This window comes from Passer domesticus, chromosome 2 (assembly GCF_036417665.1).
Source record: "Passer domesticus isolate bPasDom1 chromosome 2, bPasDom1.hap1, whole genome shotgun sequence".
NCBI lineage: Eukaryota > Metazoa > Chordata > Aves > Passeriformes > Passeridae > Passer > Passer domesticus.
In genome coordinates this window covers 60,561,414-60,573,472 of record NC_087475.1, presented here as the reverse complement: position 1 = coordinate 60,573,472, position 12,059 = coordinate 60,561,414, and the positions used below count along the sequence as shown (strand labels likewise).

At 40.3% G+C, this 12,059-nt stretch overlaps 1 protein-coding gene across 2 annotated transcripts in view; it reads left to right on the top strand.

The window, feature by feature from the left end:
• The window catches only part of ELF1 (E74 like ETS transcription factor 1), an 86,091-nt gene that overhangs the window by 1,060 nt on the left and 72,972 nt on the right, over window positions 1-12,059 (top strand). The gene's annotated exons all lie outside the window — the stretch shown is intronic.

Below are 12,059 nucleotides of genomic sequence, written 5' to 3'. Positions count from 1 at the left end.
GTTGCCTTTTCCTCTCACAAGGAGGGCTTGTGGTCAGACTGTCATAGCTAGCTGCAGGAGTTTTGCATTTGTCAGCATTTCCATTATAAGTGTACTTTTTATGTAGTTCACAACATGGCTATAAATATACGCCCTGGGTAGAAATTTAGTTGATGGCATCTTCTCTATCTAAGCAACTTTTGAAATTATTCTGTTTAGATGCTAAGTAGAATTCCATGGAAAATACTGGCTTTTTATGTTTCTTTCAACTTTAAAGTTTAGCTGCTTACACACATGGACTCATTTACAGCTGTTAGTCCGAAAAAATTCCTTCCCCCTTGAGTTTGTTAAACTGAGGAAGAGTTTAATTCTTTTCCTCGGTAGGCATTGGTCATTAATTAGTGCAGCAGAGACTCTGAAGACTCCTACAAGGTCTCTGCTACCTCGAGTGAGGGCACCAACTTACAGAAGGGACATGGGACACTGTGTCCGCACAGCTCTAACCCCCGGGTGCCAGGGCAGTTCCAGTGCCTCAGCACCACGGACAAGAAGCTGATGTTAAAATCAAGGCAGAATACGTTAACTTCCCTCTGTGAGATTTTTTTTTCCTTTTTTTTTTTTTTACCTTGTCCGTTCAATTGCTACTTCTGAGACAGTGAACAAGCCCAGTATTTAGGAGCTTTCGTTTTTGTACCCCTGTATACGCGCTGGCTCTGGATCCCGTGAAACATGCCCGCCACCCAGTGGATGTCGCTGGTCTCTATATATTCTATACATTTACCGCCTCTCCCCTGTGCCCAGCCCTACCCTGCCTGTAAGTTTGCAAAGCCAAGTGCTCAGGATGCCGGGCTCACCTCTCCGCCCGAGGATAGTGTTGGTTGTGACAGGATGTGCCAACATCCTTCCCGGCCAGCTCGGGCCACGACATGTGTCCCCCAAGGTGTAGCAGCTCTCTGGCTGGGCAGCAGTGAGGAGAGGTGGATGGGGCAAACAACTGTACGCAGAGGGAGAGGCAGCATCGGGGCTGAGACAGCTGGAGAATCGGATTTTGCAGCCCCGGCCTTTGCCGTTGATTTCCACATAAACATAAAGGTTTTTGCCCGTGGTCTGTTGGGTTTTCTGGGAGCCTGGCCTGAGTCCCTGGGATCTGCTTTGCAGTTATGCTAAACTTTACCATCTGGAACATAAATGAGTGTCTGTTTGGTCTCTGTGTACAGAAGATGTTTTGCAGGTCTAAGCATGCTAGAAATACAAGCCTTGAGTGTCAGAATTGCTGACTCAGTGTCCATAGTTTTTTGCTTTAATATATCTTAGTTTCCTGTATGAAAAATATGTGGATAACAGTATCCTTTATCTTACAGATTACTATAGTGATGAGAAGCATATAAGAGCCTAAGAGAAAATAAATTATTTCCTCTGTGATTTGAAAGCATTTGATGATGCTCTAGAGAAAAAGGTCAAAAAGAGGAGTTTGTGTGTTAGTTATAGCAAAGCTTCAGTGGGAAAAAATGTGACCAGGTCAGTTGCAAATACAGATTTATCTAATTACAGATTGATGCATATGAGCACTAGGAGACATTTTTAGTTAATGCAGACCACTTAGTTCTAATAACTTCTAAAATCTGCTTTGCTTATCATGCTTTTAATACTGGGTGTTCTAAGTATCTTCCTAGATTTTCTTCCCCTTAGGAAAAGTGCCAAAAATTAGATAGGCGGCTTAGGGTAGCATATTTGTTCACTGTCCTTCACCAGCTGGATTCGTAAGGTCACACCTGGGACTCTGCTGTCAGAGCCCCTGTTGAAGGTACCAGTGGTGGTAGGTCATGGCTGTGGTCTGTGTTGCTGTACTTGCTCATAATTGCTGTGTTGTCTGATCACCATGAGGAGCTGAGAAGAATGTGGATGTGGCCTAGCAAACACCTACTGAAAATACATGCAGTGCAGTTTGGTTTTGGACATTTGACCAAATGCAGATGGACTTTTCATGGGGGCAGGAAAAGAGGGACCTCCAAAAGGGCTCTGCCCCTCATTCAGGACTGTCATTGGGAGATGGAAGAACATTAAAGCCTTTCAAGTTTCCAGACATGTATTGCCATTGGGAGACAGCATTTTCCCTGGTTTTGTTCTGAGAGCAGCTCAAGTATTTTGGCTGAGTTCTTCTAATCCCAATCTGCCTCTTTCTGCACCCCTCACTCAGAGGTAACTTCTACAGCACATGGAACAGAATTTAGCCTGAGGCAGACATTCAACTTGGAAAATTTTAACCCAGGCAGTCAAAGTCTGGCCAAGTTACAAGCAGCTGGAAGCAGCATCTTGCATTGGAAGTGTTCAGCAGCTGTCTAATAGGCAATGCTACAAGCTTCACCTATCCTGTGTATATGTTTATGTACATGGAAATACGCTGCTGAATTACAATGTTATTTCACTGGTTACCTGGTCTACTAACTGTTCTTTTTGTTTGTTGGTTGGGTTTTTTTTTTTTCCTTACTAGAGAAAGGAACTTAAACATCTTTGGTTAATGCTATGAGTGATTTTCCTTACTCACATTATTCATTGTTTTCCTGGCTGAAAAATTGAAAACTTTAAAATGGAGCCTCTGAAATAAATGACAAGCCAGGCCTTACTTGTTCTGAATACTTCAAAATGACTTAACGATTGTTAAAGAACAGTTTACAGTAGAACTAAAGCAAATAGCTTCCCAGCATTTTGAATTGTAAAAAACCCACATCTCCCAAATTCCTAAGCTATTCATCAACTGCTCTATTGTAGCAGACTCACCCTATATTGTGTCCCTGATATATCTATTAAGTCTGCAGTGAAGTGTGAGTTTAAAACAATTGTGCCATGGAGTCACTGTGGAATAAATACCACAAACATTGGCAAAGTTGCTTCATAAATCTTTCTTAGTTTAGAGAGGAACTTAGGCGTGCCTTTCTTCTATGGGAGTGCAGCTGTTTCTTGTGAGGTTCCCTGGGGGCTGGATCTTGGTGTAAGGCTGGTTAATATCAATATATTCACAGCTTATGTGATGATATTGCATCATTACCAGCATATTATCTGCAGGTTTGTGCACGTGTAGAACAAGTTACTAGTACACCATACTCCAAATAATTTTTTTTAAATTATGAGCGTACATCAGAAGGCATTTTTCATGCAGCCACATACAAAGGAACCAGGATTGTGGTTACACCAGCACGATAGGGGATTGTCCTCAAACTGGTAATTTATTGAAAGAAGGCTTAAGAATTTGTGCAGGGGATCATCTCAACAGGAGTTTTCCTTGCAATGCTGCAACTGAAGTGTGGTCTTTGGCTGTGCAGCAATATAAATATTGCACAGAAGTAGGAAAGTACGTGGCATTAGTAAGATCACAGGAACTCCATGTCTGGTTTTGCTGCTCACACGTGAGGAAGGATGTGAAATATTAACAAGAGCACAGGGACCAAAGTGATCCAGGGTTTGGAGACCAGGTGTCACAATTGCAGATTGTACATCTGAGGAAGGATATGGTGCCTGTGTATATCATACATGTGTGTAAGGAAAATACATGATATTTACTTGGCCATCCAGTGTCTGAGAGATGAAGTTAGGCATGTTGTACTTTGAACTAATAAGTAGCGACGAGGGCAGTAGAGGATTGTAATGGATTTGCAGTTGCTGAGAGTGTTTAAAGTTGCTGGGTTTTTCTTCTTAAAGATGTGCTTTCACTTGCTTTGGTGGAGGATGTTTCCAGTGTGTGTAGAAGGGGGAAGGACTATACTCCATTCACCTGCATTTTTCCCTATGTTGAAACAACAAGATTATTTGCAGTGCTTTCCGTGTATTGTAGCACGTATTGCTACATTGACAAGATTACAATAAAGTGCCATACTTTAGAACTTGGCTGGTTTTCTCTTGGGTCAGGAGGACCATTTTTTCTTGGTGCCTAATTTGACTTCTGGGAGTGTGATTAATTATTGTGTACTTCCCTCTAGAGTATCACCACATCCCTCTAGAGTATCACCACATCTGGTGGCAGCTGGTGACAGGATATCAGATCCTCTCTTTACACAGTCCCCTCCTATTCCCAGGTTGGTGTATCATCTTTCTTTGTTCAGGATACTGTCAGTTATATTCAGGGATGAAAAAGATTTTTTTCTGCCTTTAGCTAGGCAAGGACATTGCTCATTGTTCAGAAGTCAGCTGCTCACTGCTCTTCCCTGAACCATCTCTCTGTCCTTCGGGCATTGCTCTCCTGCGGCCGCATCTGCTGCAAGCAGACAGAGACAGGCAATGTGCACATGGCCTGACAGCATGTGCAAATTGCACCCAGCAGTCACTAAAACAGCAGAGGGTATGTGGGTGAAATTGTTTTGTAACCTGAAACATGACTGACTGCCTGAATCAAGGTGAAGCATTACCTGCAACGCTCCTTTTCAGGCAGCTTCACAATAAACCTGAAAGTTTAATTTAGCCTGGGAATTGAACTTGAGCCTAGATAGCTGTGAGATGGTGCTTTATAATTCCATCATCCATTCATTCTGATATAACAAACAGACACGTTTTTTTCCTCCTGCAGCTGAACTAGGACAAATATACTCTAAAGAGTTGAAATATTTCTTTCTGTAAAAAACATTTTAGTGCATGTACTGTAGTGTATATGCTATCAAAAATCTGGTGTTCAGTCTTTTACAGTGGTTTTGATTTGGCTTTTTCATTCACACTTTTAAGATATCCTATGAAAGTTTCAAGGTAATAAAACATTTTCTATGTAGAATGAGTTTACTGGAAGTTTTCTTGTTGAGAACAACTGAAACTTGAAGAGACGAAGTTGTTGTAAGTCACTATCTTTAGACTTGAAAGCATGTATATATGAGTGTTTCCACTGACTTGGAAATACCAAGCACTCCTCTCAAACATGATTTTCAAATACACTTTCCTCATCTGCTTTATTGAGATGTTCATGTTTGGGAAAATAGTGACAGTACAGCCTTCTAGGGTTTGGCCCATATGCCTGTTGCTATGTTCATTGGAGTTAATAATAATGCACTATTGATTTCTAGGATATGCAGGAGCCGACTTAATAAAAGTACAAATCAGATTGGATGCTTTCAGTTTTAAAGAGCTCTAGTTAGGCTATTTAATAAGTTTCTTCTCAGAAAATGGCAGAATCAGAGAACAATGAATTTGGCATTCTATTTTCATGTTTCAGTACTTGGATAAAACTTGTGTTAATATAAGATGATAATGAGTATTGCCACATTGTGTCTGCTTTGAAAGTGCAGTCATGGGTTGTAGTTTGCCACTTTGTGGCATCTTACTGTGTTTGTAATATTTAGTGAGTTTCATTCCCTTCCTGGTTCTGAGGTGAAACAATGTTTGAAGCTGAGATTAAAATTGTCAGAATTGTTAAGTGTCCATCTCAGAGGCATATAAAATTTTAACATAATACTGTTAAGTAGTTGAGCTATATAGCTGACTGTTTGTATGCTTAACAGCACAAACTTATGTGTGTAGGATAATGATGCACCCTGAATCAACAAATACTAGAAATAGTAGTAGGACTGTGCTATCTATCAGGTTTGATTTTCCACCTCACCACAGCCAAGTGTCACTATAGTCAGAATAGTCAAGAGTTAGGTGTTTTTATGGAATGCATTATTCTGTACCTGTTGTGCAAACTTCCCATTTGGTGCCTAATCCAGCACACCCGTGGCCAGTGAAGATGTAATTTTGCTCGCTCTCCAGAATTTAACTTCCTTTTATTTGTATGTGTGTACACAATTTTTTTTTCTTGTTAAAACCTAGTACTAACACCCACTTGTCTACTTTAGGCAGTGGATATGCTGGTTTTTTCCCTCCATGAATACACTAGTGACCTTAAGCAGTTACATTGTCTGGAGTTCCTGGTGATACAGGCATCAACAAAATTTAATGAGGTGTTTCAGCCTGCTTGACCTTGTTCTGTGACTCATTTGCGTGTCATAGATTCAGGTAGAAAGCCAAGCACTCTCCAAGTCCTGGCAGAAGGTTGCTCACACCCTTATCTGCTGCTGCAGCTTCTGTTTCAGCATCTGCTGCTGCCCAGAGAGGCTCTGCTGCTGTGCCATTACCAGCAGCTTGCACGTCAGCCTGTGTTGGGTGATTCTGGGGTGTGTTTGGGCTCTTTGGAGAAGGGGCATGAGCTGGTGGTGGAGCAGTGGAAAAGCTGTAGGATTCTGCAACTTGCTGCAGATCTTCAAAGACCTTTTCCGGGCAAGGGGATATTGAATAGCATTCTGGTATATGTACTCTGTTCTTTCATTCTGTTAAAAGGGAAGGGTCTAAGAGAAATTGAAAGGTTTGTTGTTTTTAATGTCCACTGTTAATCAAGAGAATTACAGCAAATATGTTTGTTTTAAGGGAAGCTGAGAGTGGACTTTGTCACCAGTTTACTGAAGAGGTGACAAGGTTATGCCATCCTGTGCCATGGAATTTAGTATTTCTTTAAATAAATGACGAGGGAAGTGCTATTGTGGGAGGACATCAAGACTGGTCAGAAAAAGGGTGGTGACAGTACTTAGTGTTCATGTACTGCCATAGGAACACTGACTGATCCAACTTTGTCGTTGTTGAATCCAACATCCAGTTATGTTGTGATAACAATGTGTTGTCTAAGGAACAATGAATCTCTAGAGCATAGTCCATAGCTGTGATGTCTGCTTGTCTTCTGCATCAGTCATCCCCCCACCCCTGCAGCTGGTCACTCATCTGAGTGCATTTACTGCCCCTGGCTTGCCAGCTGAAAATAGGAACCCTTCTGTTTCTGCCAAAACTATTTTTACTTAATTTACCTGATTAAAACACTGGATTTTTTTTTTTTTTCACTCAAAATGGGTTGGGGAGCCTGGATCGCAAAGCTGAGGCAGTTTCTGGTAACTGTGCTGAGAAACTGCTGGGGGGAAGGGTTAAGGAAATCAGTGGTGTGTTAGTGGTGATACTGGAAATGAGATGTATCCACAGAATCTAGAACTGTAAACCTTTCTCCAACCTACAGACCTGTGCCAGCATTTTATGTTTCCCTCTGGTAGAGAGGAATTATACCCACATGTAGTTTTGTGCAGAGAATAGATCCCCCAGGACCTGCTTACTTCCACTGAGGTAGAGCTGAGCTCTTTTCTTGTGTGTTTGGATTTTCATGTGCTCTGTGCAGCTGCCTTTCATTGGACGCCTTTTCAAGTGAAACCTTCATCTTAAGCCATCCAAAACAAACCTCTAAGGATTTTTTTCAGATTTTCTTAGTTGACCTAATTTTGTGGGTTAGCAGATTTGATCTGAAGGATTTAAAAAAAGATTACTAAGATTTTTTCAAATTCGGTTTTCAAATGTTGGTATTATCATGTAGCAACACTTGGAAACCATTACAAGTATATTTTAATTAAAGAACAAACTGGTTTCTGATCATAAGCATACTACAACCGTGATTGTGAGAGACAGAAATACACTTTTATATTCTTTGCAAATGACCATTTGTGATTTTTTTCCAGGATGCATGTTAAACAATGTTAAATTGTTTTCATGTGCCTAAGATTAAGTATACCAGTATACTTCTATCATTATTTTGGGAGGGGAGGGGGGGAGTGCATCATTGTGTACCTCATTTGAGGTGAATTATTGCAAATATATTACCTAAAGTCTGATGTAGCTGCTTGCTTTGCCTCTGGATGTACATTTTGGGGCAGTCTAAAGCAGAGGTCAGACAGAACAGATTTTCAGGATGTTGTTGGCACAAAAGGTCTCTATGTGTTTTCTGCAAGAAAACCATTATGTTAACCTTTGTAGAAGTTGTGTTTTGTTCCTCTGAAAAAAACACTGAATCAGAAGTGGTGGTTTGTAGTCTCTGTTTTATCATTGTTTGTGACTAGCAGCTGAAAGGTCAAGTCAAACATGAGACTGTACAAGCCCTTCATTGTGTTTACTAGGTAGATGGGTTTTTTCTTCTTTTCCCAAATCTATACACATTAGTGAAAGAAAACAACTAATTTCATGCTTTTCCTGAAGGAAAAAAATAAAGGTATTTTTAGAGAGAATGCCTTTCCTGCGGAGAATGACTGCAAAACACTGTGTTCTTCGCATACTTTGAGATTCAGGCTGGGTTTCAGATCTCATGTCTTTGCCTCAACACCTATCAAGATTACTACTTTTTTTTAAATTCTTTAAGCCTTTAGGTCTCCTGGATTCACACTTTCCTTGTTTCAGATTGACACCAAGACATGTAGTAGCATTAAGTGTAATTAGACACTATGTAGTTTGTTGGAATTACTGGTTTATGATGTGGTGGATAACCATATCAACTCTTCCCATCTGTTTTTTTTTGCAGTTGGAATATGTATGTTCAGATACAAGTTTCTATTTTGTAGATGTTATTATCAGGCTGAGCAGTAGTCTTGCTATAGGTGTTTCAACAGGCAGAAGTATTTGTGCAGGTGTCATTTAGGGGAGAAAATGCCTAATTGTGGTTCTTTTGCAGGGTGACTGCTTTTTAGCAGAGCAGCCTATCCTAAATGGGAAGTATTAGGGAAACCACGGAATTTGGATACTATGTTAAAGAAACTGGAGGATGGATGCAAGAGGGTGACCTTATGAATGCTGTCACTGGTACTTTGTTGTTTGTGTGCTCCCACTTTCTTACATAGTTATATTTTCAAATAATGGCTTTCAGTTTGTTACTGAACTGGAGACAAGTAAAAATAAAAATTCTGAAGGTTTTTTTTGTTGTTGTTGTTATTTCTTTTTTCACTGTTCCAGGGAGGAATCCCTTTTTTGTGATTACTTGTTTCATTTGCCAGAAAAATATTACTTATCATCTCCACATAAGCAGGGAGGAAATTACAATTGTATGTGGATTCTGACTGGAACATGATCAGAGCTTGGGTGGCTTAAAAGCAGATGTCTCCATGCTTTTGCTCTAGAGAGCCACCACAATCTAATTTTCCTATCTTTATTTCAAAATGTATTTGAATGTTCATTTATATGCCTGAAAAATAGGGAATAGAGCTGGGAATGAAAAAAAAAATAAGGTAAAACAAATTAGAAAGTGAAAGAAGCAGAAAAAGGCAATCCAAACTAGCTTTCACCTTCTAACTGGAAGAGCATGAGCTAGGGAAATGAGACACAGAAGAAATTGAATAGTCCCACTGGTAAAGTTGTGGTGATTTAAACTCCTGTTGAATAACTGGAAGCTAGATCAGTGCTTGCAGAAGAATGAGTTTGATTACCTGTAGTGAGAAATTTACATCCCTCACATCCAGCTTAGTGTGTGGATATTTGTTTACTGAAGGATTTTTTTTGTGTCCTTTTTAAGAACAAGGTGTTGCCTTTTGCTAAATGTGAGAAAAATGGACTCAAATCTGAATGCTGCTACCAGATAACATTGAAGACCAGTTACCTGTAATTACAGCTTAAATTTCTTTCCCCTTGTCTCCTGAACATAGTGTTAGTGTGATGTAGTTTTGAGGAGATTAAGAGCATGAAGTGTAGACAAGCAGTTTTTTTCACCTAATTAATGATCAGATTTTCTAAGTGAATGGTAGCCATCAGTGAAGCACCAGAGCTTTCCCAGTTGGATATGACTGAAAGTTCAAACTCAAGATCTTCCAATTCCTTTTAGACAGTCTGGACTTTGCTGTGCTTTACAAATGAGGAGGGAGGTACAGAAAACCCCTGGTGGTTCTGTGGGGAATCAGGTGTGGTTGTACCTTGGGATTGGTGCCAGTGATCAGACCTGGGGGAAAAGTAATGGGGAAAGTGAGGCAGTAAGGCCCCATCAGGGATGTGGAGAAAAAGAGTACGTGAGTTAGCAGCCTGCCATCAGCTCTGTTTTATCACAGTAGTTATATTTGTTCTTTTTTTCCCCAGAGGATTTCAACTCTTTGCACTTCTGGCGTTTAATAAAAGTGAAAATAAATGGATGATAAGGAGATATCTTTTGGGGCTTTCCTTGCATGGCTAGTAGAAGTGTATTTCTGCTCAGAGTCGGAGAGATGATGTGGATGAGCAGGTGTCCAAAGTCAGGCTGGGTGAGGCTTTGAGCAACCTGATCTAGTGCAAGAGGTCTCTGTCCATGGTGAATAGGGTGGACTAGGTGATCTTTGAAGGTCCCATCCAACTCTATGATTCTGTGATGTTGATGGCAGAGAGGAGCTTTGTAACAAAACAAAATGTCAGTAGCCCTGTGGAGAAGGACTTGGGGGTTCTTGTGGATGAAAAGCTGGACATGAGCCAGCAAGTGTGCACTTGCAGCCTGGAAGGTTGATCACATCCTGGGCTGCGGCAAAGTCGGCGTGGCCAGCAGGGTGAGGAGGCAGTTCTCCCCCTCTGGAGATCCCAGCTGGAGTGCTGCATCCAGGTCTGGCATGCTCACTAGAAAAAAAAGACAGGGACCTGTTGGAGCAGCTCCAGAGGAGGGCCAGGAAGATGATCAGATGGTTGGAGCACCTCTCCTACAAAGTCCGGCTGGGAGAGCCTAGGAAAGAGACGGCTCCAAGGAGACCTTATAATGACTTACAGAAAGGAGGGATAGGGACTTTGCATGTCAGATATTGACAAGAGGCAATGATTTTAAACTAAAAGTGAGCCAACACAACTACTAAATGATTATACACTGTTTTCCCCATTCCTCTGGCTTGCTTTGTCTATGTAGATAAACAGTTTTTTGCTGCATTAGCTCTGACCTGCAGATCTTCAGGTCAGGTCTTCAGCCTACTCCTTTCTGCCTACAAGCATGAACTGGGCATTGTGCCTGTTGATTTGTACCCAAAGTGGGGTGCTCTCTCCTCTGTTTTCTCCCTATATGACCTCCAGCTTCCATTTCACCACAAAAATGCTAATCTGCATTTTCTGATGGTGCAGGTAGCATTTTTCCTGGGCGGTGAATTTTCCAATGTGTTGTATAATTTTGTTTCATAAATCCTCTACCTCCAGATCTGACTTTTGCTGGAATGGGGACAAATAATATATTTGGGTAGCTTTGAAAAGATTCAGTGGATAATGTCATATACTTGAGCAGAAAGTATGTAATTTAATCTCTTTTAGTATATTAAAGAAAATTTGTATATTTTCAGAAAATTAAGTAGAAATAATGCACTAACACTGTTACAATCACCTGGAACCACAACCCTGAGACAGATTGTTTAGGATCTTCTGGGGAAGCAGCAGCCTCCTGCATGCACCTCAGGATTAGTGATAAAAGAATTAAAGGGTACTTGTTTAGGGTAGGGGAGTTAATTTTCTCATGATACAGAGTAGCAGGAAGTAAGCTGCTGCTAGCTTATGCAAAGCAGCAAGGGATCATATAATCATATAAAACCAACAGGCCTGAGGATGAGAGCAATTAATGAAAAAAAAAAACAAAACAAAAAAGTAATTTTCTTTACTCTTTCTTCTTCCTCAGTGAGATCATTGACTACTGACATAAAAAGGTTGTTTTAATTATTGTTATTCTGAATATTAAAATTAAATTAGTTTGATGTTACTCTTCAGTTACTCATACAGGAAGATTTCTGTGCTCAGTCACAGTGGTATATTTTTGTCTGTTATGCAAAGCTGGAAGACATTCTAATAAGTCTCGCTAAAAATGGGGAGCATTAAAAGGAAAAGTTCAAGAAATAAAATTAGTTACAGAGAAGCAGTAGATGAAACACTGAATTTAGGCTACTGTGCTAGAATGTGAACTCCTGTTCCTTGATGGTAGAGGGAGTTGAAGTCACTCAATTCTAGTGGGGTGTTTTTCAAAGCACAGGTATCTTTAAAGCTGATGGACTTTCATAAATCCTAAATAAATTCAGGACAAAATGGATTATAAGTTTAAACATATATATGTATTGAAATTCTGAAGAGACAAAATTAGACTGAAATAATAAGTATGAATTATATATAGTACTTTGAATGTAGCACTGAGAATATTAAGCCTTTATGACAGGTTATTTGGGGAGAATATTGAACTGCTTCCATTAATAACAGAATAAACTTTGCTAGTAGAAAGCAGGAGGAAAATCACATGTGGAAAACTGTGCCTGCCATAATGTGTTCTTGTTCTCTTAGCCTCTGCTTCCCAGTTTTGG